Below are 24,952 nucleotides of genomic sequence, written 5' to 3' on the forward strand. Positions count from 1 at the left end.
TTAGGCCTATAATGCTAGCTTACTCAAGAGGCTGAGATCTGAGGACTGAGGTTTGGAGCCTACTCAGACAAATTTATGAGCGTCTTATCTCCAATTAATCAGCAGAGTAGAAAAGCCAAAACTGGAGGTGTGGCTCAAGTGGTAGAGCTCCCACTGAATGTAAAAAAGCTAAGTGAATGTGAAGTCTGGAGTTCAAGCCCTAGTATAAGCATGTGTGTGCATGAACACAAACCTGTGCGCACACACACACACACACACACAAACACACACACACACACGCACACACACACACGCATAGACACACACAAACACACTGACAAGCATTCAGGGGTAGGGGGAAGAAGGATCCTTCATGCACTGTTGATGGGAATATAAGCTAGTACAACCACTATGGAAAATAGTAAGGAGGTTTCTCAAAACTCCTTCCCTATTACCTTGCCATACCACTATTTGGCATCTTTCAGAAAAAAAGTAAGTCAATATATCAGACAGACACCTGCTTAATTATGTTTATTGCAACACTGCTCACAATAGCCAGACACTGGAATCAGCTGAGATATATAACAACAAGCACATGGATAAAGAAAATGTGGCATGGGGCTGGGAAGGTGGCTCAGTGGTACAGCGCTTGCCTTGTATGCCAGAAGCCCTGGGTTCGATTCCTCAGCACCATATAAGAAAAAAGAAAAAAGCTGGAAGTGGCGCTGTGGCTCAAGTGGTAGAGCATTAGCCTTGAGCTGAAGAGCTGAGGGACAACGCCCAGGCCCAGAGTTCAGGCCCCACGACCAGACCCCATCCCCCCCCAAAAAAAGAAAATGTGGCATATATATGGAATAGAATATTATACAGCCATAAAAAAATAAAATAATGTCATTTGCAGAAAAATTGCTGCAACTTAAAGACATACTGAGCAAGGCAAGCTAAGCTCACAAAGAAAATGTATGTTTTTATTCAGTCATGGAAGACTAAAAAAGATACATGCTCATGGATACATAAAATATATGTGTTTATACACATATGCATGTGTGTATACATATGTTTATGGACAGATCCATTTACGTTACTATAGACACAGATAGACACATAACAAGAAAAAATTTAAGATATTACACAGGAAGAGATGAGGAATTGGGAAGGGAAAAAGAAAAATAGAGAGTTAATAACTTTGAAATACATTTTGAAAGAGACTAAAAATAGCAAAAACACTTATTTGTAACCATGAAATCAGAATAAAGAAACTTGTTGAAATTGTTTTGGAGAGAGTGATACAGGGAGGTGAGATTGATTGGAATAAATTTTAAATGTGCATGGAAATGTAGCAATGAAATCTCCCTCTGTATAACTAATATGAATAAAAATATAAGTAGATAAATAATTAGATAAATAAATAAGAAACTCATTCTTGGTTGGTGGCACACGTCCACAATCGCAGTGCTCAGAGGTAGAGGCAGGAGGAGTGTGAGTTCAAGGTCAACATGGGATACATAGAAAAGACCCTGTCTCAAAGAACCAAGAGCTAGGAATGTAATTTAGTGGCAGCGTACTTACTTAGCATGTGCAAGACTGAGTTTAATCGTCACACAAAAAATCAATCCTCAGAAGCTATATGATAACACAGTCTCTTTTATGGGAGGAGAGGAGGGAATGAAATAAATGTATCTAGCCATCTAGGCAAGTGCTCAACAACTTGAGCCATGGCTCCATCCCTTTGTATTTTAGTTCTTTTTCAAGTTCATGATTTTTCTTTTGCTGGTCCTGGCACTTGAACTCAGGGCCTGGGTGCTGTTTCCTGGGTCTCTTTGTGCTCAAGATTGATTCAGGCACCTATAGAGTTCTAAATTAATTTAATGTAAACAATCAAGATTATTTTGTTTGTCTGTAAGAACAGGTTAATATTGGGTGTCTTCTGCACAGATACAGGTTGTTGGTATGTGAAGCAAATTAAGTGATTCTGCCTTTCACTTAGATCTTTGCAGCAATGGCTGCTCAGAAATCCCATCTCTGACCAGATTAGCTGTTGAGATTCTGTCAATTCCATCTCCAGCAGTGATCCTACACTTGATCTACAACTGACCTCTGACATCACCAGGGTTCTAAAATCTTAAGCCTCCTACCCCCTACTTTTTCCCAATGTATTTGCTCCTTTCTTGTTATTCTTCATTTAGACGCACAATCTTAATTTACTTTCTTTATTTCAGTGTCCTGTCTATCAGAATATCTGCTCTCACCATTGTTTTCCTTTTCCAAAGGCATATTCATATTTAGTGAAGTTTCTGAATAGAAAATATCAAATAGTAAAGAGTCTTCCACAAGGACTACTACTAAAACTCTTTTTTTTGTGCCTGTCCTAGAGCTTGAACACAGCCACTTGACACTTGACACTTTTGTACTCAAGACTAACACGCTACCACTTAAGCCACAGCTCCACTTCTGGCTTTTTGGTAGTTAATTGGAGATAAGAGTCTCATGGAATGTCCTGTCCAAGCTGGCTTTGAACCATGATCCTCAGATCTCCGCCTCCTGAGTAACTAGGACTACAGGCGTGAGTCAACAGCACCCAGCTTTGACTCTCTTTGGTCTATACAATATATTTAGCCTTTAAAAAATTCATAATAAATAATAACTGAATACTTAAATACTCTCAGCAAAATACAGGTCATCAAGACAGAAAAATCAACAAAGATATATCAGAGTTAAACTCTACCCTTGACTAAGTACATCTAATATGCTAGGCATGGTGGCATATAACTAATACCAGCACTGGGGATAATAGGTATAGTTAGATAGGAGGATTATGAATTTCAGATAAACAAAAGCTACAAAGAAAAACCTGTCTCAAATAAATAAATAAATTGGAAAAAAAGTCATTCTGTTTCACTGCTGCAGGATACACATTTTTCTCATCAGTATGTGGAACAGTCTCCAGGGTAGATAGGTCATAAAAACGTTTCAACAAATGTTTAAAAAATTTGAAATGTTTTTAAAAATTTGAAATCACAGCATATATCTGTTTTGAACACAATTTAATAAAACTCAGAATTGATAACAAGAAAAGCTTTGAAGACTGCATTATTATTTGGAAATTAACTTACTTTGACTATTGAGTCAAAGAAAACATCACAAAGGAGATGTTTTTGTGTGCTAGCATTGGGGCTTGAACTCAATTCCTGGGTGCTTTCTCTGAGATTTTTTTTTTTTGCTCAAGGCTAGCACTCTACCACTTGAGTCACAGCTTCACTTCCAGCTTTTTGCTGGTTACTTGGCAATAAGAGTCTCACAAACTTTCCTGCCTGGCATGGCTTCAAACTGCCATCCTCAGATCTCAGCTTCCTGAGGAGCTAGGATTATAGGGCTTCCAGCCATTTTATGTTCTGGTTATTTTTGAGATAAAGTCATAGTTTCCTTGGGTGGTCCTGGACCTCATTCTTCCTCTTTATGCTTCCCGCTGTAACTGGGATCCTTATGCCAAGCTTTTTTTCTGTTGAGATGAGTTGTCATGAGCTTGTTTTTTTCCTGTGCCAGCCTGGAACTGTGATCCTCCCTATTTTAGCCATCCATTTACCCGAGATGATAGGTATACTGTACTATTGTACCTAGCTATTGTTTGAGTTGGAGTCTTATAAAATTTTTAAAGTTTTTGTCTTGAGACATGAACCACAGGTAGTTGGCCCTATGACTATCTCAAAAATGTTTCTCACTTCTCTTCGTTTACTGCTTTCTGAGTTTTATGTCAAATTTCTTGAAAGAAATGAACCTGGAAACACAATGTGCTAAAGCCATTCAGAATTGATGGAAATAAAGATGTTCCAAAATAATGTTAGTTAAAGCAATTTTTGACCATGAAACCAGCATTACGGAAAGGTACAAACACACAGAGATCACAAAACTGGGATCTCAGATAAGAATAAATTGCATAAAAGGAATAGATGAAAACATCAAAATTAGGAAAGAATCAAACATGCTCAACTCAGCAAACCGGCAAAACAGCTTAGTACTGCTGACTCACACCTGTAATCCTAGCTACTCAGGAGGCTGAGATTTGAGGATTTCAGTTTGAAACTAGCCTGAGCAGGAAAGCCAGGAAGATTCTTTTTTCTTTTTCTTTTTTTTTTTTTGTCTTTTCTTTTTTGGTACTGGGGATCGAACCCAGGACGTTGCACTTGCTAGGCAAGCGCTTTGCCACTGAGCTACATCCCAGCCCAGCCAGGAAGATTCTTATCTCCAATTAACCACCTAAAAGCCAGAACTGAAGCTATGGCTCAAGTTGTAAAGTCCCAATCTTGTGAAAAAAGCTCAGGGACCACATGCCCTGAGTTCAAGCCTCACATAAAACAAACCAGCAAAATCTAAGAAGCACTATGTGGGAAACAAAGGAACAAACACCCTCAAATAAACCAGAGATGAGCAAATACATCTTAATAATAACCCTAAACATACTTCTGGGTACATCTAGCCCATAGGCTATATAAGGACTATGAAATTACTTGGTTTGGCCTTGTCAAGACAACCAGAGGCAGGACATAAACATCAATAAATCTAGGAACTTTCTTCTTTGCAATATAAATATAAATATAATTAAGTGAATCATAATAATAATACAAAATTTGAAAGACAAGCAATGAAAATCCATTCATTACAGGATAGACAGTACACATATGAGTACATAATGGGACAGACTCATATGCTTCTCATCACCTGCTCATGACCTGTATTTTGGTGACTCAGAGGACAGTCAGTGCCAGGCAAGCTGGAAGTGTACATGTTGTGAATGTTCTAAGAGACCGTGTGAAACTACAGCGATCCAGTGATGATAAGATAAGATTCAATGGGATGATTCCTCTCAATGTTGTTGACCTCGTCTCAGATGATTGACAACAATGCTGTTGACTTCTTCTTTGACACAGATAATAACTCCAATCCGACCTCTATCCATACATCATCCATCAACAATTTTCCCAAAAACCGAATCTCAGAAAAAAACTAAGGAAATTAGAGAACACAGAAAAGAGTTGACTCGAGTTGACTATATGAATGTTGGACATATTCCAAATCCAAGATGCAGAATTAAAATAGCAATAAAATCAAAATAATTCTTTATACCATCCTAAGTCTTGAACTCAGAGCCTGAGCTCTGGTCCCTGAGGTTTTGTCTGTGTATGTGTATGTGGGGGGTGTTTTCTGTTTGTTTTTTAACAGAGCTGGTGCTCTACCACTTGAGCCACAAATCCACTTCTGTCTTTGGTAGTTTATTGGTGGTCAGGAGCTCACAGACTTTCCAGCCTGGTCTGGCTTTATTTTGGGATCCTCAGATCTCAGCCTCTTGAGTAGCTAGGATCACAGTTGTGAGCCACACCAGCACCTGACTCAAATAATTTTTTATTACTGGCAAACACATACTGGATGGTTATTAAAACTTAAGTGGCATGACTTCCTACAAATGGCAGCTACCAAGAAAGGAAAAGTTGATACAAAGTGTCAATCTTCCCATGGGGAAATGGACAAATGATTTTTTTTAAGTCAAAGGCAAACCTGCATGCCTACTTTGTGGTGATGCATTCACAGTCATGAGGAAAGCCAACAGGGAGCATCATTATAGCTCAAAACATGCTAAACTAAATGACTGGGAGGCCAAATGCATCTGGATAAAAGCAACGCTCTTCAGTGGAGTTTGGAATCACAAGCTGCTTTCTCAAGGTCTTGTTATGACAGAAACAATGTTATCCAGACAAGTTATGCAAATGAGGATCCCAAAGAAGCTGAGGCCTCACGCATATGGACAGCTTGTAGCTGCTGCAGAGATGTCAGCACCAGACAAAGCAAAATTGTTTCAGAGAGTTTGCCTCAGAGAATCATCTCAAATCAGATTACTGACTTAAACGATATTGAAAAAAATCACTGAAGGATTTTGCAGGATATTTTTCATTTTTCTCTTTGGCTTATGATGAGAAAATAGACATTACAAATACTTCCCAACTGGCTGTTTTATTCAGGGACTAACTGCAGAGTTTGATAGGAGAGAGAAACTGATATAACTGGAAGTCATGCACTGCACTACAGGAGTTGAGGACATCTTTGAGAGATTTATTTTATCAATTAAAAAAAAAACAAGCTAACATTTGAAAAGATAAAGTAGCTTTACTACAGATGGAGCTCCAGCCATGGTTGACTCACAAAAGTTGTTAACTGCGTTGTCAAGGAATATCTGAGGCTGAGCCTCAGTGGAAAGTCTGTGAGACTTTTTATCTCCAATTATCTACCAAAAAGCAGGAGGAGTGGAGCTGCCACTCCTGTGGTAGAGAGCTACCTTGAGCAAAAAAAAGCTCAGGCCTTGAGTTCAAGCCCCAGAACTGACAAAACAAATAAATAACAGAATCATCTCATTCTTTTTTTTTTTTTGCCAGTCCTGGGGGCTTGAACTCAGGGCCTGCGCACTGTCCCTGAGCTTCTTTTGCTCAAGGCTAGCACTCTACCACTTGAGCCACAGTGCCACTTCCAGCTTTTTCTGTGTATGTGGAATCAAACCCAGGGCTTCATGCATGCTAGGCAAACACTCTACCACTAAGCCACATTCCCAGTCTCATCATCTCATTCTTGATCCAAGTGATTTAATTATGTACTACTGCATCATACAAGAAAGATTATGTGCATAGTTATTACATTTCAACACTGCAATGTCAACAATAGCATCTTCTGTAAATTTTACCAAAAATAGAGGATGTAAAAGCCATTTGTTTAAGGAGTTATTGAATGTTCTTGACTCTGAGTTCAATGATCCTGTTGATCACTGTGAAGTACAGGATGAAGTCAAGCAGTTTATAAAGATGAAGGGAAAATCTGCCAGAGAACTCAATGAGAGCAAGAGACTGGGTGTTCTAGTATTCATGGTGGACATTATCAAGTACCTCTTAGAATTGAATGTCAAGCTTCAGGGACCCATCCAGCTTCTTGGCAACCTGTTCTCAAATGTGAAATCATTTCAAGCTAAATTAAAACTGTGTTAAGTGGAACTCAAAAAGGAATACATGGTGCATTTCCCCACTCTGAAAGGACAACAGCCTTGTACAACAGTTGAATTTGCTAGCAAATGTGTGAAATGAATTATAGAATTTAATGAAAAAGTCAGGGACATGAAAAGTAGATAAATGGAAATGAAAGACTTTGCTACCCTGTTCAATGTAAAATTGTGTGATGTATGTAATAAACTACAACATGACATTCTCCCACTGCTAATAAATGTTATATAAACAAGGATGAATTTCCCACTCTGAGGAAATTCAGATACACTGAAATACACACATGTATTTGGAACAACTTATTGCTGAAAGTAGTTCTTTTCAAACCTTGCCATCACCAAGAGTTGATTGTGCTCCAGACTGACCTATGCAAACCTGGAAAAGAACTTGTAAGTAGCAACATCATCAATATCATTTAATATCACAATCCTCAATGAATAGAAGCCATTCCAGCCATCAAATTAGAAGTGAATTAGTTAAATAGTTGACCAAATATTTAAGTTGATCACATTTTATGGCCCATAAATGACATTATAATTATCCAACTGGCCCTTGGAAGAAAAAGATTCCCTACCCCTGCCCTAAATGTGAATGGTTTTAAACTACGACTAAAATCAACATACAAAAATAAGTAGTTTTCTATATGCCAATAAAGCATATGATGAAAAGAAATCAAGAAAACAATCCATTCTCAACCTTCTCAAAAAAAAGTCCCACAAAGTATGTATGAATAAATATAACAAAGAACAAAACAAATACCTTTACAATGGAAACTACAAAACACAAAAAAATTGAGGGAAGCACTAGACAAAAAAGCTACCATGTTCAGATCAGCACAATTAATATTATGAAAATGGCTACATTATGAAAAACAATATGCAAATTCAATGCAATCCCCATTGTAATTCCAATATTTTTCTCTGAACCAGAAAGATCAATCCTAAAATTCATAGAAAAGCCTAAAAGACCTCAAATAGACAAAGCAATCCTGAGCAAAAGAGCAATGCCAGAGGACAAGCACCAGTGACACATAGTTGTAATCCTGGCTACTTGGGAGGATAAGATCTGAAAGATCAAGGTTTGAAGCCCGTCTGGGCAGAAAAGCCTATGAGTTTCCCTCCAAAATAATCTACAAAAAGTCATCCTGGACGTGTGCTCAAATGGTAGAGCAACATTCAAGCAATCACACTGAGCAAGGATACATCTTCAGTTTAAGTCTTGACACATGGAGGCAAAAAAGGAGGAGGAGCAGGGGGAGGAAGAGGAGGAGAGATAGAGGAGGAGGAGGAGCGAGGGGGAGGAGAGAAGAGGAGGAGAGAGGAGGAGGAACAATGAGAGGAGGAGGAACAATGTTTGCAACTTTAATTTATAAATTATACTACAAAACTATTAATACAAAACCAGCATGGCACTAGTTTAAAAGAAACACAGACATGTAAACCAAAAAAAGACCAGAAATAGACCCCCACAGTTAAAACCAACTGATTTTTGATAAAGGTGCCAAAAACATTCATTGGATAAAGGAATTTACTCTAAAAATGGTATTGAGGGGCTGGGAAGGTGGCTCAGTGGTAGAGTGCTTGTCTCCCATGCATAAGTCCCTGAGTTCAATTCCTCAACACCACATAAGCAGAAAAGCCGGAAGTGGCGCTGTGGCTCAAGTGGTAGAGTGCTAGCCTTGAGCTGAAGAGCTGAGGGACAGCGCCCAGGCCCAGAGTTCAGGCCCCACGACTGACAAAAGAAAATGGTATTGAGAAAACCAGTTATCTACATATAGAAAACTGAAAAAGTACTATCTCTCTATATATACAAAACAATCGTTTCAAAATTCATCAAACTCCTTGAGGTAAGACGTGAAAATTTGAAACTACTATAGAAGGAAAAAAAATCAGAGAAAATAAAGTTCAAGATATAGGCATAAGCAAAGCCTTTCTGACTAGGACTCCAATATTTTAGGGAGGAAGGGAGGAAAAGAGAGAAGGAGAAGGGGACGAGGGAGAGAGAGAAAAATAAAAAGAGAGATAGAGAGAGAATTGATAAATGAGATTGCTTCTGCAAACCCAGTACTGGTAGTTCATGTTTGTAATCTTAGATAGTTGGAAGACTGAGAATGGGAAGATTGTTGTTCAAGGCCAGTCCAGTCAGAAAAGTTCATGAGACTCATTCTCAGCCCAGAGCTTTGTGCAGTGTCATATGCCTATCATTCCAAGCTAAATGGGAGGTTGAGAACCGAAGCTTCAGAATTCTAGGCCAGCCTAGACAGAGAAGTGAAGAAGCTTCCTCTACCTCAATGGAAGGAAGCTGTATTTGGTGGCTTGTAGCTGTGATCACATCAACTACGGGAAGACTAAAGTACTCAGATTAGATTTGGGCACAGCATGTCCCTAGGCAGGAAACAAGACCTTATTCTTAATGTAGCCAGTGAAGAAAAATAGGGATAGACAGTGTGGCTGGCTCAGTAGTAGAGAGCCTGCTTAGTAACTATGAAGCCCTGATTTCAAACTCCAGTACTGAAAACAAAAAACTTCTGCATATCAGAGGAAACAATCAACAGAGTAAAGTGACAGTCTACATAATGGGAGCATCCTTGTTTGCTATTCATCTGACAAAGAGTTAATATCCAGAATATCTAATAAGCTCAGAAAAGTAAACACCAAAATGAATAATCAATTAATAAAATGGGAAATGAAATGGATAGTTCTCAAAAGAAAAAGTACAAATGGCCAATACATATATGAAAAAGTGATTAACACCTTTAGCCATAAAGGAATGCAAATCAAGACAATATTGAGATTCCATCCCATCATAGGCAGAATGGCCATCATCAGGAAACAAACAACAACAAATTCTGGAGAGGATGGGAGTGAATTATACATTGGTAGAAATGTAAATTAATGCAGTCACAATGAAAATCAGTAAGGAGGTTCCTCAAAAAAACTCAAAAAAGAACTACCATACGTTCCTGCAACATCACTTCTGAACATATATCCAAATATATCATCATACAGAAGAAATACCTGTATGTCCATTTTTATCTTGGCACTATTCACAATAGCCTCGTTGTAGAATCAGCCTAACTGCCCATCAAGTGATGAACAATAATGAAAGTGTGGTATATATACAATGAGTCCTGGGGCTTGGGCTTTCCTGCCTGGGCTGGCTTCAAACCATGATACTCAAGTCTCAGCTTCCTGAGTAGCTAGGATTACAGTCATGAGCCACATGAGCCTGGCTCATAATATACTATTATTCAACCATAAAAAAGGAAATTGTGTCATATTTAGGAAAATAAACTCCTGATTACGGTCAATGAAATAAGCCAGAGTCAGGAAGACAAATATTCAAATATTTCATGTTTTCTCTCATATGTGAAATTTAGATCATACATTCATATCTATTATTTCATTCATTTATGTGTGTGTGTGTGTGTGTGTGTGTGTGTGTGTAAAAGTGGAACTCTTTTAGTGGGGAGCCAATTGGAGGAAGGAGAAGGGATTAGATTGGGAAATATAATTTAAAAGATATTATATACATGTGTAAAAATAACACAGAATCTCATTGAAGCTATAAAACAAGCTAGGCCCTAGTGGCTTATATCTATAATCCTAGCTATTCAGAAAACTGAGATCTGAGAATCACAGTATGAAGTCAACCAGGCAGGAAGGAACATCTGTGAGACTCTTATCTCCAATTAACCAGCAAAAAGCCAAAGTGTGGTTGGGGTTCAAGTGGTAGAGTGCCAGCCTTCAGTGATAAATCTAAGGAACAGTGCCCAGTCCCTGACTTCAAGCCCCAGGGCCGGCGCGCGCGCGCATGCGCGCACGTGCAACCACACACACACACACACACACACACACACACACACACACACACACACACACACGAGATAAAGAAATCAATCTTAATGGCAACTTGTTGGTTTAAAGTAGATAAGTAAAAGATCAATCTAACTACAACTGGTTGGTTTATTTGTTTCTTGAGACAGTTTCTTGCTATGTAGCATGGGCTGTCTTGGAACTTACTACTCTCTTTCTACAGCCTTCCAAGTGCCGGGATTATAGGTATGGGTGCACCATCATGTCTAGTTTAACTGCAATTTTTAAAAAATATTTTTATTGTTATTATAAAGATGATGTACAGAGAGGTTACAGTTATATCATCAGGTGAAGAGTACATTTCTTTTTTAAATATTTGTATGTTTTTTTATTGCGAAAATGCTGTAGAGAGGGGTTACAGTTACATGAGCAAGGTAATGAGTACATTTCATATTGAGCATTGCTGCCTCCTCCTTTGTTTTCCCCCTTTTTGAACAATGTCACCCCTTCCTTCCCTTGCTCTCTCCCAGTTCCCCACCACCACCACTGTCCCAACCCACAAGATAACTATAATTCTTAAAACAAATTTCTTTCTGAAAAAATAAGCATTTTTCATCAAGATAGATTATTTATATGAATACACATTAGCTCACTAGGCTATATTAAAATTAATACAGAAATATTTATAATTTTTTGAGTTTCTTTCTCCTATGGTAAAATAGCCTACATAAATAAAATCATTTGCATATCTAATAATATTTCAAGGTATAAAAAGGTCCTGAGACAAAAGACTGATAACTACTGCCCCCAAATTTCAAGAATTTGTATTAGGATGCTATGCTAAATGTGTGAGCTCAGGAAGTCACTTAACCTCTTTGGGCTTGTTTGTCCATCTGTGAAATAGAGTATTACAGTCTTTCTTCCATCATAGTAATGACTTACTGTGTTAATATAAACCAAGACGTTGAAACCCCTAGTACATAATAGCTTTCAGCAGCATAGAGTGCTTTAATATCTGAGGAATGTAAAATTGGAGTGCAACTTCCATCTTAGGTGGGTGCAAAGAGGAACCGCATAATAAAGCACTACAGCACATTGTTCCACACATATATTTCCACCCAGTTTCCTCAAATCTGTAATGCTAGCATATTACTTTCAAGAATGTTTCAAATGTCACTTTACAACAATCTATTTGCCATCCCTCTTCTGCTCTGACCTAAGTCTTGTGTGTAGTACAGAACACTAGAACTATGCTGCCCAGGCAGCTAGTCCTTTGAAAGGTCTAAAGGAGTCAACATCCTCTGGCAAGGTCAACTCCTATGATTCCACAGCAAAATACCCTGGGGGACTCACTTATCTCTAGAGTCCCAGTCCCAGACTTAAGTCCTTACAGTGTCTGTAATATCTTGTAATCACCATCCAAAGAATATCTCATACAGAGATATCATGTGGGAGTGGTGGTTTAAGATAGCTGATTGCTGTTGAATTATCCCTAAAGGTAGATCTGGGCAGCAGCTCTGAACCGAAGCCTATCCTGAGAGCAACTGTGAGAAGAGTTAGGGAGGTATCAAAGAAATAATTTTCAAATTAGAACCACTGAGAAACTCAAAAAGAAGAAAATGGAAATTGAACTTCCTGGGATGGGAAAAGATAACTTTTATAAAATATAAAGAAATAAAAGATCAACATCATAAGGAGAAGTCAGGAAGAGTACATTCTAGAATTTGAACCATTTACTGACATTGAGAGTATAAGATTGACTATCCTGAAGTTCACTTAAGTAACCTGAGCAGGCTAATGCTAAGCTTCAACTAGTGTAGATTAGTATTTTAGTATTTAGTTAGGATTTTCTCCCTTTAAGGAAGCAAAATTTTCCAAAGCTAACCTGGGCAGAAAAGTCCTTAAGATTCATATCTTCATTTATCCCACAAAAAGCCATAAGTGCAAGTGAGATTCAAATGGTAGAGCATCACTTTTTTGAGCTAAATAACTAAACAAGAGTATGAGTTCCTGAGTTCAAGCCCCAGTACACAGTGAGAAAGAGAGAGAGAGAGAGAGAGAGAGAGAGAGAGAGAGAGAGAGAGAGAGAGAGAGAGAGAGAGAGAGAGAGAGAGAGAGAGAGAGAGAAAGGAAAGGAAAGGAAAGGAAAGGAAAGGAAAGGAAAGGAAAGGAAAGAGGAAAGGAAAGGAAAGAGGAAAGGAAAGGAAAGAGGAAAGGAAAGGAAAGGAAAGGAAAGAGAAAAAAAAGCAAATTTCACCCATTGACCAAACTGCCCTTTACTAACTTCAGCCTCTGGTAATCACTAGTCTATTCTCAGCTTCTACAAGATCAGTTTTGTTTAGATTCCATACATGAGTAAGATCATGTAATACTTGTCTTTCTGTGCTTGCCTTAGTTCACTTAACTTAATGTCCTCGAGGACCATCCAAGCTCTTGCAAACATTACACAATATATACAAGTGTAGAAATATCACTTCGTGCATCATAGATACAATTAATATGTATCAATCAAACAGAAAAAGAATGTAAATTTTAGTATGCTTGTATGAGAGAGAGTTATGTATGTATCAAAAGGGAAAAAGGTATAGGAGATTAAGCCTGAATCATAGGAGTAATGTAAGGAAAAAGTGTTTCCTTTCTTCCCCAGTTTGGATTGGATCAACTGTCCAGAAGAAAGGCATTTGGATCACAAATGGTATGGGAGGGGTGCAATAACAAAGAACATGAAAACAAATTTCCTTTACATTTTGACATTCAAAAATCAAAGGTATGGGTGACATTCATCAAGATTCATTGTATCCATACACTACTTTGAATGGCAATTCCTTTGTACAACTACTTAAAGATAAAATAATTTTTTTTTAATTTCAAAGTTATCCAAAGATACTGATATTTTGGAAACTGGTAAAACAGGAATGGTATTACACTAAAAGGATAAGATGGGAAGGGGAATCTTTTAAAGGACTGAAGAAGACAATATTTGCCTTTGAGATGATTATCTGACCAGAGCTGCGGAACTGACCTATTTCTCAGTTTTACCTAAGGAAGTGTCAGAAATGTTTGAGGTGGTTTCTCTAGGCAAAAAACATGAGCCTGGGGATCAAGCCAATGCCAAAGGGACATCCCAGGTGAAATGGGAAATTTTTTCACTCCTCAACATTTTTGTATCCTTCACTCTAGTTTTTCTTAGAGCTTTACCTTTGTTTTTTTTTTTCATGAAAAGTACTACTTCATAGTCTCTCTCTCTCTCTCTCTCTCTCTCTCTCTCTCTCTCTCTCTCTCTCTCTCTCTCTCTCTCTCTCTCTCTCTCTCTCATCTATCTTTTTTTTGTGGTTTTTTTTTTTTTTCCGCTGGTTGTGGGGCCTGAACTCTGGGCCTGGGCACTGTCCCTCAGCTCTTCAGCTCAAGGCAAGCGCTCTACCACTTGAGTCAAAGGGCCACTTCCGGCTTTTTCTGCTTATGTGGTGCTGAGGAATCGAACCCAGGGCCTCATGCATTGCAAGGCAAGCTCTCTACCACTGAGCCACCTTCCCAGCCCTATCTTTTTTTTGAACTCAGGAGCTAGATGCTCAAAGCTAGCATTCTACCACGTGAGCCATACCTCCACTTCTGGCTTTTTGGTGGTTAACTTTCCAGCCCATTCTGACTTTAAACAGAGATCCTCAGATTTCAGCCTCCTGAATAGCTAGAATTACAGGCATGAGCCACTGGCATCCAGCCTAAAATGCTTCTTATGAGGTCAACTAATTTTGAAACCTAAATTCAGAATTTCTTTTAAAAATATTTATAATATTCAATATTGAAATTGAAAACTAGAAACTCTACAAAGTTTACTTCCTCTTTTCCTTTTTATGTTGACTTAAAACTCTCTGAAACATAATCACTTAACTGTTTCACACTTAAGAGGTGGAGCCAACAGTTTTGCAAAATTATTCCATGTACACACATATACACACACAGAGTCCATAAGAAGATTGTTGTTTAAAAGTCAAAATACAAACTCAAGCCTATTAGGGCTGAGAACCAAGCTCATTAAATGATACTACACACAAATTCTTAACAGGCCTCAGAGATTTGTGAGGATAATGACATGAAATGGTATCAATGGTATATCTAGATACCACTGGCTCCTGCTTGGAATCCTAGACCCTCAGTAGGCTGAGATCTGAAGTTCCACAGTTCAAAGCCAGCCTGGACAAGAAAGTCCATGAGACTCCTATCTCCAAATAACTATCAAAAAGCTGGAAGTAGAGCTGTGGCTTAAGTGCTAGAACACCAGCCTCAAATGAAAAAGCTCAGGGACAGTACCCTGGCCCTAAGTTCAAGCTCCAGTACTGGCACACACACACATACACACACACACACACACACACACACACACACACACTCACACACACACACACAAAACTGTATCAATGAAACTCATACTAATGCACAACTTACAGAATAGCTTCAGTGTTTTGCAAGATGTGTGTTAAGGTATATAGGTAAGAGATTACTCAGCTCACTCCCTGTAGCATCTCCACATTTTGATTTCTTTTGAAGTTTACCTTTACCACACTATCCTTTTTTTGTTGTTGTTGGTCATGGGGCTTGAACTCTGTACCACACTGTCCTTAACTCAGTCATTTTTATATGTCAACTGCAAAGCACTTATCCACACTTTCCTCATACATTTCCTTCCCATTTCTTCTCCTGTGGTCCTTCTTAGAACTTTAAGACACTTACTTGAAGAGATCTCAATACCTGGGCCTACCCAAAGTTGTCAGTGGCGGGATATCTTATATCTCTGTCAATGGTTACAGCCACCACTGACACCTTTGTCATTACTTGAAACTAATCCACTTTCTAGACCTCAAACTTTGTAATTCCTTTCTCCAGCCAGCACTAATCTTTCCATTCCCATTCTCCTGCTGAATATGTTCTTCTCCTCCCATCAGTACATCTACTCCTTAGAAGACTCCCTGTCCTTCAAAACTATCAGTCTCCTTCTACCTTTATTTTGATTTTGTCAGTGTGGTTAGCCATTTCAATGATGTTATCCATACAATTCTCAATTGCTTTACTTTTATCTTGATCATTGGAGGTAAACCTCATCATTGTTGGGGTTTTTTTTGTACTATGGTTTGGACACAGAACCTTCGACTTGTTAGGTAGGTGCTCTACCCTTTGAACCACACCCCAACCCTTCTTTATCTTTGTTTTTTGCTCCTGTGACTGAATAGCAAGGCCTTACTTGAGAAAGTTGAGAAACCAGTCTGACTGACTTTATTACAAATGCATGTTCTTCATCCTGGGTGGACTCTCCATCCCTGATGCTTGCCAGTTGTTTTTCTCATTCTTGATTGACTATTACATTCCCTATAAAGGCATTCATGTATCTTCTCCATCAACTAACTCAGTCTCAAGACTACTCCCATCATGATCTGTAGATAACTTCTTTATGGAACACCAATGCTAAGCAAATATTTAATGTAATATATTCTGTACCACAGCAACTCACTTCTTTGTAACTTTTTCCTATCCTTTTATTGTACTGTATCCCAAGAAGTTTTCTTCCTGTCTTCCATGGAAATATTTAGCTCAAGACCTTCTTCTCCTTAGGATCCTGCTTCACATATTTTTACTTTTCATTTTTCATATCTTCTATCTTTACCTGTCCACCTCAAGACTCAGGAACTAGCCAAAGCTTGAGTCATAAGATTTGGTGAGAGATAAGATATAGTAAAGGTCATAGGCAGAAGCCAAAATATACCAATACTAAGGAGGTAGGTTCTGTCTGCTTTTGAAAAGGCACCTCAATCAGAAAGATCCAGGCCATTTATTTATCCACTGTTGTATGTTCTCCTCAAAATTCATGTTGAAGCATTTATCTTCAGTAATTCACTTGGAAACAGACTCATTGCAAATATCATAGTAGAGTGGACCCTTAATCCTATATTACTAGTGACATAAAAAGAAGAAATTTAGTTGGGTGCTTCTATAAGACAAAAGACTAATCTATCCAGTAAAGAACCAGGCACAATGGTCAATGATATTTTCAGTATTGTTTCTATTAAATACCATTAGTGAGAACGTCATTCTGCTTGATCCTTTTGGGGGAGCAATTCAGCACTGATGTCCCTTCTTACAAAGTCTCTCTGAATTTGGCTTCCATGACACTGTATCTTCTCCCATTTTGTCCTCCTCTTCTGTGCTGCTTACTGGCCAATTCTTCCTATTTTCTCCCTTTCATTGTAAACTTTTCCTAATATACGCCTATCTTACCACATTAGACCTAATTGTGCAAATTCAAATACCTAGAGTGGATAAACTGGTAATAAGTAAAAACTGCAGAATGGGGGTCGGGGAACTTTGAAAAAAATCCCATAACTGTTTGTGCCACATTTTAAAGGTATGGTTGATATTTGGTTTTATTCGGTGAGCCCCAATACTGTCAATCTTTTGATCTCTCTCTGTGTCTCTCTGTCTCTGTATCTGTGTTTCTTCTGCTCTCACTCTTTCTCTTGCTCATACTCTCTCTCTCCCTCTTCCTCCCTCCCTCCTTCCCTTCCCCTCTGCCCCCCCCTCTGATGGTACTAGGGTTTAGGTGCTGTTTCTTTGCTCAAGGCTGGTGCTCTATCATTTGAGCCACAGCTCCACTTCCTGCTTTTTGGAGGATGATTGGAGATAAGAGTCTCACAAACTTTGCTGTTCATCTTGGTTTTGAAATGGGATTCTTAAATCTCAGCCTCGTGAGCAGTTAGGATTACAGATATGAGGCACCATCGCCAGGCTCCAATCCTTTATTCTTAATTTTTTTTACAGGATTGGAGATCAAATATTTGTTTCTTTTTATGTATTTTATTGGTATGTATTAAATTGTAAACAGTAAGGTTTTTCCACATGATTTTTTTCTCTATATGTGTATTAGTGCATATTTATCATATATATACCTTTAATTACTTTTTCTTATTCCTACTATTCCTTCCTACTATTCCTGTGTGTGACTGAATAATATTCCATTGTTCTTGTGTGTCGTATTTTGTTTACCAACTTATGTATTGGTAGAGATTGTTGTTATGAACATTTGTTAACAAGTGTTTGTTTCAATAACTATGTTCAGCTCTTTTTTTTTTTTTTTGGTCCAGTTGTGGGGCCTGAACTCTGGGCCTGAGCGCTGTCCCTCAGCTCTTCAGCTCTACCACTTGAGCCACAGCGCCACTTCTGGCTTTTTTTCTTTTTGCTTATGTGGTGCTGAGGAATCAAACCCAGGGCCTCATGCATGCAAGGCAAGTGCTCTACCACTGAGTCCTTTTGAGTATATACCTAGAGTATATACTCAGTTCTTTTGAGTATATACCTAGAGTAGAATTGCTGGTCTATGGGCTGGGAAGGTGGCTCAGTGGTAGAGTGCTTGCCTTGCATGCCTGAGGCCCTGGGTTCGATTCCTCAGCACTACATAAGCAGAACAAACCGGAAGTGGTGCTGTGGCTCAAGTGGTAGAGTGCTAGCCTTGAGCTGAAGAGCTGAAAGACAGCGCCCAGACCCAGAGTTCAGGCCCCACAACCAAAAAAAAAAAAAAAAAGAACTGCTGGTCTACCCAGTAATTTTATATTTCGCTTTCTGAGGAGCAAACAAGTTGGTTTTTCCACAGTAGTTATATAACTTACCTTCCTAATAGTAATGGACAAGGGTGATAATTTCCCCTATATTTTCATCAGTAATTGCTATTTGTCAAATTAGTTGGTAGTAAGTGGTTCACAATGTGATTTTCATCTCCATTTTTCTATTGCTTAATGATACTGAGTATAACTTTTCATATACAAAAAGTGCCTTTTTCCCTTTTTATGGTGCCAGTCCTGGGGCTTGAACTATCCCTGTGCTTTTGTGCTCAAGGCTATAGCTCTACTATATGAACCACAGCTCCTCTTTTGGCTTTTTTGTAGTTAATTGGAGAGAAGAGTCTCATAGACTTTTCTGCCCAGAGATGGCTTCAATCTGAGATCCTCAGATCTCAGCCTCCTGAGTAGGTAGAATTACAGGCATAAGCCACCAGTGCTGGGCTTAAAAGCACCTTTTCATGTGCTTATTGGACAGTTGTATATAGTTGGAGAAGTATTTATTGAAGTCCTTTGCCCATTTTGTAAGTGGATTATGTGTCTTTCTTTTGTTGAATTGTAGAAGTTACTAGTTACATGATTTACATTTATTTCTTTTCATTCTGTAGGGTGTCTATTTACTTTCTTATTAGGGTCCACTGATTCAGAAAAGTTTTTCATCTGGATGAAGTCCAATTAATCTAATTTTTCCTTTTGTTTGTGGTTTTAGTGTCAGATCTAAGAATCCACTGAAAATATAAAGTCATACCACATTCTTTTTTTGGGTCCGGTCATGGGGCCTGAACTCTGGGCCTGGGCGCTGTCCCTCAGCTCAAGGCTAGCACTCTACCACTTGAGCCACAGCGCCACTTCCGGCTTTTTCTTTTTGCTTATGTGGTGCTGAGGAATCGAACCCAGGGCCTCTGGCATGCAAGGCATGCGCTCTACCACTGAGCCACCTTCCCAGCCCCCATACCACATTCTTTTGAAAATGAAAATCCAGTTGTCCCAGGACTACTTTCTGAACAAACTATTCATTTTCTACTAAATAATTTTAGCAGCTTCATCATCATTGCTGGCTAATATTGAGTTTATGATAAATTGAAATCCCATGTTGTTTTTTTCATGCATTCTAGGTTTCTTATATTTTGTAATCCATAACTAACATGATTAATCATCAGTAAAGAGCCTAATCTTTATCTACAATAAATTTCATCCTGTGGATTTTTACACAATAATTTATTTAACAAACATATTTTCAATTCTGCCATAAATTTAGGTAATATGATCACCAAAGCAGTTCACTTTGGTAAGATTGTTGCTCTAACAAAGTATAAAAATTACCTTTATTCTCTCTTTATTTTCAAGTGATGTATATAATACTCATTCATGATTCTCATTTTATCCCTGAGACATTAGAGTAAGGAATAGAAAGAAGTAAAAAATGTTAAGAGGTGGGCTAGACCTCAACAATGGAATTAAATCCAATGGTGTGAAAGGGAGACTGATATGAAATGAGATTTGCTGTTGCACAACACACACTCTTCACTAATCCATTCATTCATTCATTCATTATATCTCTATTGAGCACTAGGCACTATGCTAGTCATTGGTTCATATATCAATGACAAGAAAAATAAATTCCTGTCCTTATTTTCTTTTCATCTAAGTTGAGGAGGCAGATAATAAATACATAAGCAGATATGGATGTACCAATAGTGTTAAGTCCAAATAATGTAAAAGATAGTAATCAGGAGTTGCTATTTCATAAATATTGGCCTAGGTAAGGAAATTACATTTGAGCACATGTCTGAAAGAAATAATAGAGGAGGCCATAGGAAGACCTGGGGGTAAATGTTTTAAGGACAAGTAATAGGCCTTGGGATGACAGCATATCGGGAGTTCCAGGACCAGTGTATGGAGTCAAAGTGTGGCCAAAGGGAAGAACAGTAGGGAATAAGGCCATAGTGGAAGGAGAAATGTGCACAGACTTCTTGCCCAGAGTACAAACATTTTGGAGGCCAGATCCTTTCCATCAATCTTCCCCATCCTTCCTCCACTTTTTGAAAACACTTTCATTGTTGTACTTTGTGTGTATGTGTCAGTCCTGGGGCTTGAGTCGGGGCCTGGGCTCAGTCCCTGAGCTTTTTTGTTGAAGGCTAGTGCTTTACCACTTGAGTCAGCTCCACTTCCAGCTTTTTTGGTACTTAATTGGAAATAAGAGGCTCAAGGACTTCACAGGCTTTGAACCATATCTTCAGATCTCAGCCTCCTGAGTAACTAGCATTATAGCATGAGTCAACAACTCTGGGCTCATTGTTCTTTTTTTTGTTAGTCGTGGGGCTTGAACTCTGGGCCTGGACAATGTCACTGAGCTCTTCAGCACGAGGCAAGCACTCTACCACTTGAGCCACAGTGCCACTTCCAGTTTTCTGGTAGTTAATTGGAGATAAGAATCTCACAGACTTTCCTGACTAGGCTGGCTTTGAACCACGATCCTCAGATCTCAGCCTCCTGAGTAGCTAGGATTATAGGCATGAGCCACTGACACCCATATCATTGTTAGGTTTTTATGCATGCTTATAAAGCATTTCAACCATAGTCAACCTCATTCAACCTCTCCACTGGCCTAACCCCATCCTGCTGGTACTTCTCCTCTAACACAGACTGTCTTACTTTTCCATTGTTCATTTTTAAAAATTCTTTTAGTGTATATTAACTGTACAAAAAAGTTTCACCATGGTATTTCTCATATGCAGCTACTATAATTTAGCCAAATTAACTTCCCTAATGCTCTTTCCCTGTCCCTCCTACCCCTTATTGTTTATGAAATTTTAGTGAGTTTATTTATGCCATCTTCTTACATAGACCCAATGCATTTTTATTTTATTCATCATTCATTATTCTCTTTCCCTCTCGTCTTTCCATCACCCAACAGTCCTACAGTTATAATATATATGTTGTTTAGAAAGTATGTTTATATCTATGCATATGCATAATCTAGATTCCAAATATAAATGAATATATGAAATATTTGGCTTACTGAGTTTGGCTTATTTCCTTCAGTATGACATCTCTACTTCCATTTTTTCCTGAAAATAATGTAATTTCATTTTTATTTATTCCTGAGTTAGATTCTATGCTATACATACACAATAGTTTCTATATTCATTTGTTTGTTAGGCATCTATGCTGATTCCACACTTTGGTTATTGTGAACAGAACTACAATAAATATAGATATGCACATATCTCTCTTGTATATTGATTTGTATTACTTTGGATATATGCCCAAGAGTAATATGGATCATAAAGTAAATCTATTTTTAGTTTCTTTGAAGAACCTCTTTATACTTATTTCCAGAGTAGTTGCACCGTTTTACATTCCCAGCAACAATATATGAGGGTACTTTTTTTTCCTTGTATACTCGTCACTATTTGTTGTTGGGTTTTTGTTTTTGTTTTGGAAGGCTGTAATTCTCATTAGCATGAGATGGAATTTTAGTTTTTATCTGAATTTCCTGTATAACTATTTGCTCATGTATATCTATCAGACATTTGTCTTCTTCTGAGGACTAATTGTTCAGTTGCTCATTTATTATTCAGGTTATTTATCTTTTATTATTTAACTTTTTAACTCTTTGAATATTCTGCATACTAATCCTTTATGTGTTGAATAACTAAGTGAAGATTTTCTCCCATTCTATGGATTAGCTTTTGGTTCTGGTAATTGTTTCTTATACTGCGCAAAAGAATCATTTATTTGTAATTTAATGCAGTCCCACTTAACATGTCTTGCTTTTATTTCCTAGGTAATTAGCATTACCTGGGAATGGGAAAAAGTCATTACCTGGGTTTAACTTCCAGATTTTTCCCACAGTGGTTTCAAAGTTTCAGATTTTATGTTTAGATCTTTGATACATGTTAAGTTGATTTTTGTACAGGTGAGAGATAAAGGTCTAATTTCAGTCTCCCACATGTAGATAACCTGTTTTCCCAGTATAATTTATTGAAAACCAAATAGATGTCTGGAGCTGTGTGAATTCTCCCTGTATCTTCCATTTTATTCCATTGAGTTTCATGTCCATTTTGTGCTAGCTCCATGCTGTTTTTGTTATGATGGCTTTGTAGGATAATTTGAGTGTGGTATTATGATGTTTCCAGAATTACTCTTTTTGCTCAGGATTGCTTTAACTTTTATTGACTATGAAATAGAAAATCATTGAAAGATTTTAAGGAGAGGCATAACAATAACTGATAATTGCTTGAGAAGTATCAATTTAGACTGGAGGAAAACAAGGAGACCACTAAGTTAGCTATTGCATTAATCTAAATAAGAGGAGTTTATATCAAAATAGTGATAGAAGTATTACAAAGGAATGATTCTGAATAGAGAGCTTACTTGACATGCTGTCTGATAAAATGCTCAGTATTAGAAAGACCCAAAAGATAATCAAGGTTTGAGTCCTCAGCACACAAAAAGATGATATTGTCATCTAAAATGGAGAAGCATATGGTTAGATATGAGTAATGATTTTTTGAACATAGCTTTAGCTGAGTATATAAAATTTTAAGAATCACTGGCATATAGGTGGTATACAAAACAACAGGACTCAATAATGGGCCTAAAAAGCAAGTGCATATATGTGTGGAGAACACAATGAAACTCTTTTGAATAATTAATTACATTAATACAAAAGAGAAGAAAAAAGTAAGTGCATATAGAAATGAGCTCTGAAGATTGGACCTTGTAGCATTCCAAATCTTAAGAAAATTTGGCCAAAAAAAAAAAAAAAGGCTGAGCGAAGACACCAGAGAGGGAAGAGGAAAACTAATACACACAAGAGTCTTGAAGATGCATCAGGAAGTGTTTCCAGAAAAAGAAAAGGTTACCACAGATAATTTTGAGTATAAGGAAAAACTGAAAATATAGTATTGGATACAGTAACTTGAAGACCATTGGTGAATTTGACAAGACCATGTTTAGTGAAGTGGTGGGTACAAAAGACTTTAACAAAAAAAAATTAACCTGGGTACTAGGGGCTCAGGTCTCTAATCCCAGGTACTTAGGAAGCTGAGATGTAAGGACCACGGTTCAAAGCTAGCCTGGGGCAGGTAAGTCCATGAGACTCTTATCTCTAATTAAGCACCAAAAAAGTTGGAAAATGGGGCTGTGGCTCAAGTTGTAAAGCATTAGCCTTGAGCACTAGGGACAGCACCCACGCTCTAATTTTAAGTCCCGGGTCCAGCATCAAAAAACTAATGTGAAGCTGGAGACAGTTGTAATAGTAGAACACATTTACAGCATACAAAATGCTTCAGCAATGATTGCTCTGAAGAAGTCAAACATAAACATTAAGACACCGATTTAAAGAGAAATTTTCTTATATCAGGTCAAATATTAAAATTTACCTTTATTTTCTTCTTTCACTCTTGGATTTGAGTTAGGGTAGAAAATAGTCTCTCAGTAACAAATGAAGGTACTCTGAAGTAATTAAGTAATGAATTATGCTGCCAAAATTCTGGAAAAAGATTACCTTCCCAATTTCCACAAAAAAAAACTGCTGAGTTGGACTAAGGTTTGAGTGTGGTTTCTTACCTAAAGTAGAAAATAAGGTGACTACAAAAATATAATCCAAGCCAGGAGATCAGAATTCAAATACATGGTTTTCTTTTTTAATGCCAGTACCAGGGCTTGAACTCAGGACCTCAGTGCTGTCCCCTGACCTTTTTTTCAAGTCTGGTGCTCTATTACTTGAGCCACAACTCTACTTCTGGCTTTTGATGGTTAGTTGGATTGGCTTTGAACTGTGATCCTCAGATTCCAGCCTCCTGAGGTAAGATTATAGTTGTGAGCCACCAGTGCTCAGCTCCAAATAATATTCAGAAGTATTCTAAGCTCCTCCAGACACATTCTTCTCATTCACTACCCTTTGACTTGCTAAAAAAAATAGCCCCTTGAGAAAAATGAATGAGAATTCCCCTTCCCCACCATATGAGTTCAATGTTGTAGTCCATTAATCTCTCTCATTTTTCTTATATACTCATTTTCAATCTTCATGTTGTTTTACTTGCTCTTCTTTCTGTCTCAAATACTTTGTTTTGTCAGCCGTGGGGCTTGAACTCTGGGCCTGTGCCCTGTCCCTTAACTCTTCAGCTCAAGGTGAGCACTCTACCACTTGAGCCACATAGCTACGTCTGGTTTCCTGGTGGTTAACTGGAGATAAGCTAATATCTTTACCACAGCATACAGTAATCAACATGATTTGGTCTGTGTTCCTTTCTTGACCCCATCTTCCACCTCTTCTCCAGATTCATTCAGTCCATTCATCTCATAGGAACTTTCTGATTGGAATCTGTTTCCCTCTGGTTTTCACATGGCTAGCTTTCACACTTATTTCAGGCCTCTGTTCACAATTATTTCTCCCCAGAGAGGCCTATGTAAAATACCAACACTCTCTCATGTATTCTCCATCCACCTACCTGCTCTTATTTTCCCTGGCATATTCTATACCAATTATAGGCTATTTCCTGGGATTAAATTT

General features: G+C 38.0%; 1 protein-coding gene across 2 annotated transcripts in view; it reads right to left on the minus strand.

The window, feature by feature from the left end:
* Klf8 (KLF transcription factor 8) overlaps positions 1 to 24,952 on the minus strand; it is a 175,336-nt gene that overhangs the window by 73,299 nt on the left and 77,085 nt on the right. The window lies entirely within an intron of this gene.

Source organism: Dipodomys merriami, unplaced genomic scaffold, assembly GCF_024711535.1.
Source record: "Dipodomys merriami isolate MVZ:Mamm:240054 unplaced genomic scaffold, mDipMer1.0.p SCAF_3, whole genome shotgun sequence".
Lineage (NCBI taxonomy): Eukaryota > Metazoa > Chordata > Mammalia > Rodentia > Heteromyidae > Dipodomys > Dipodomys merriami.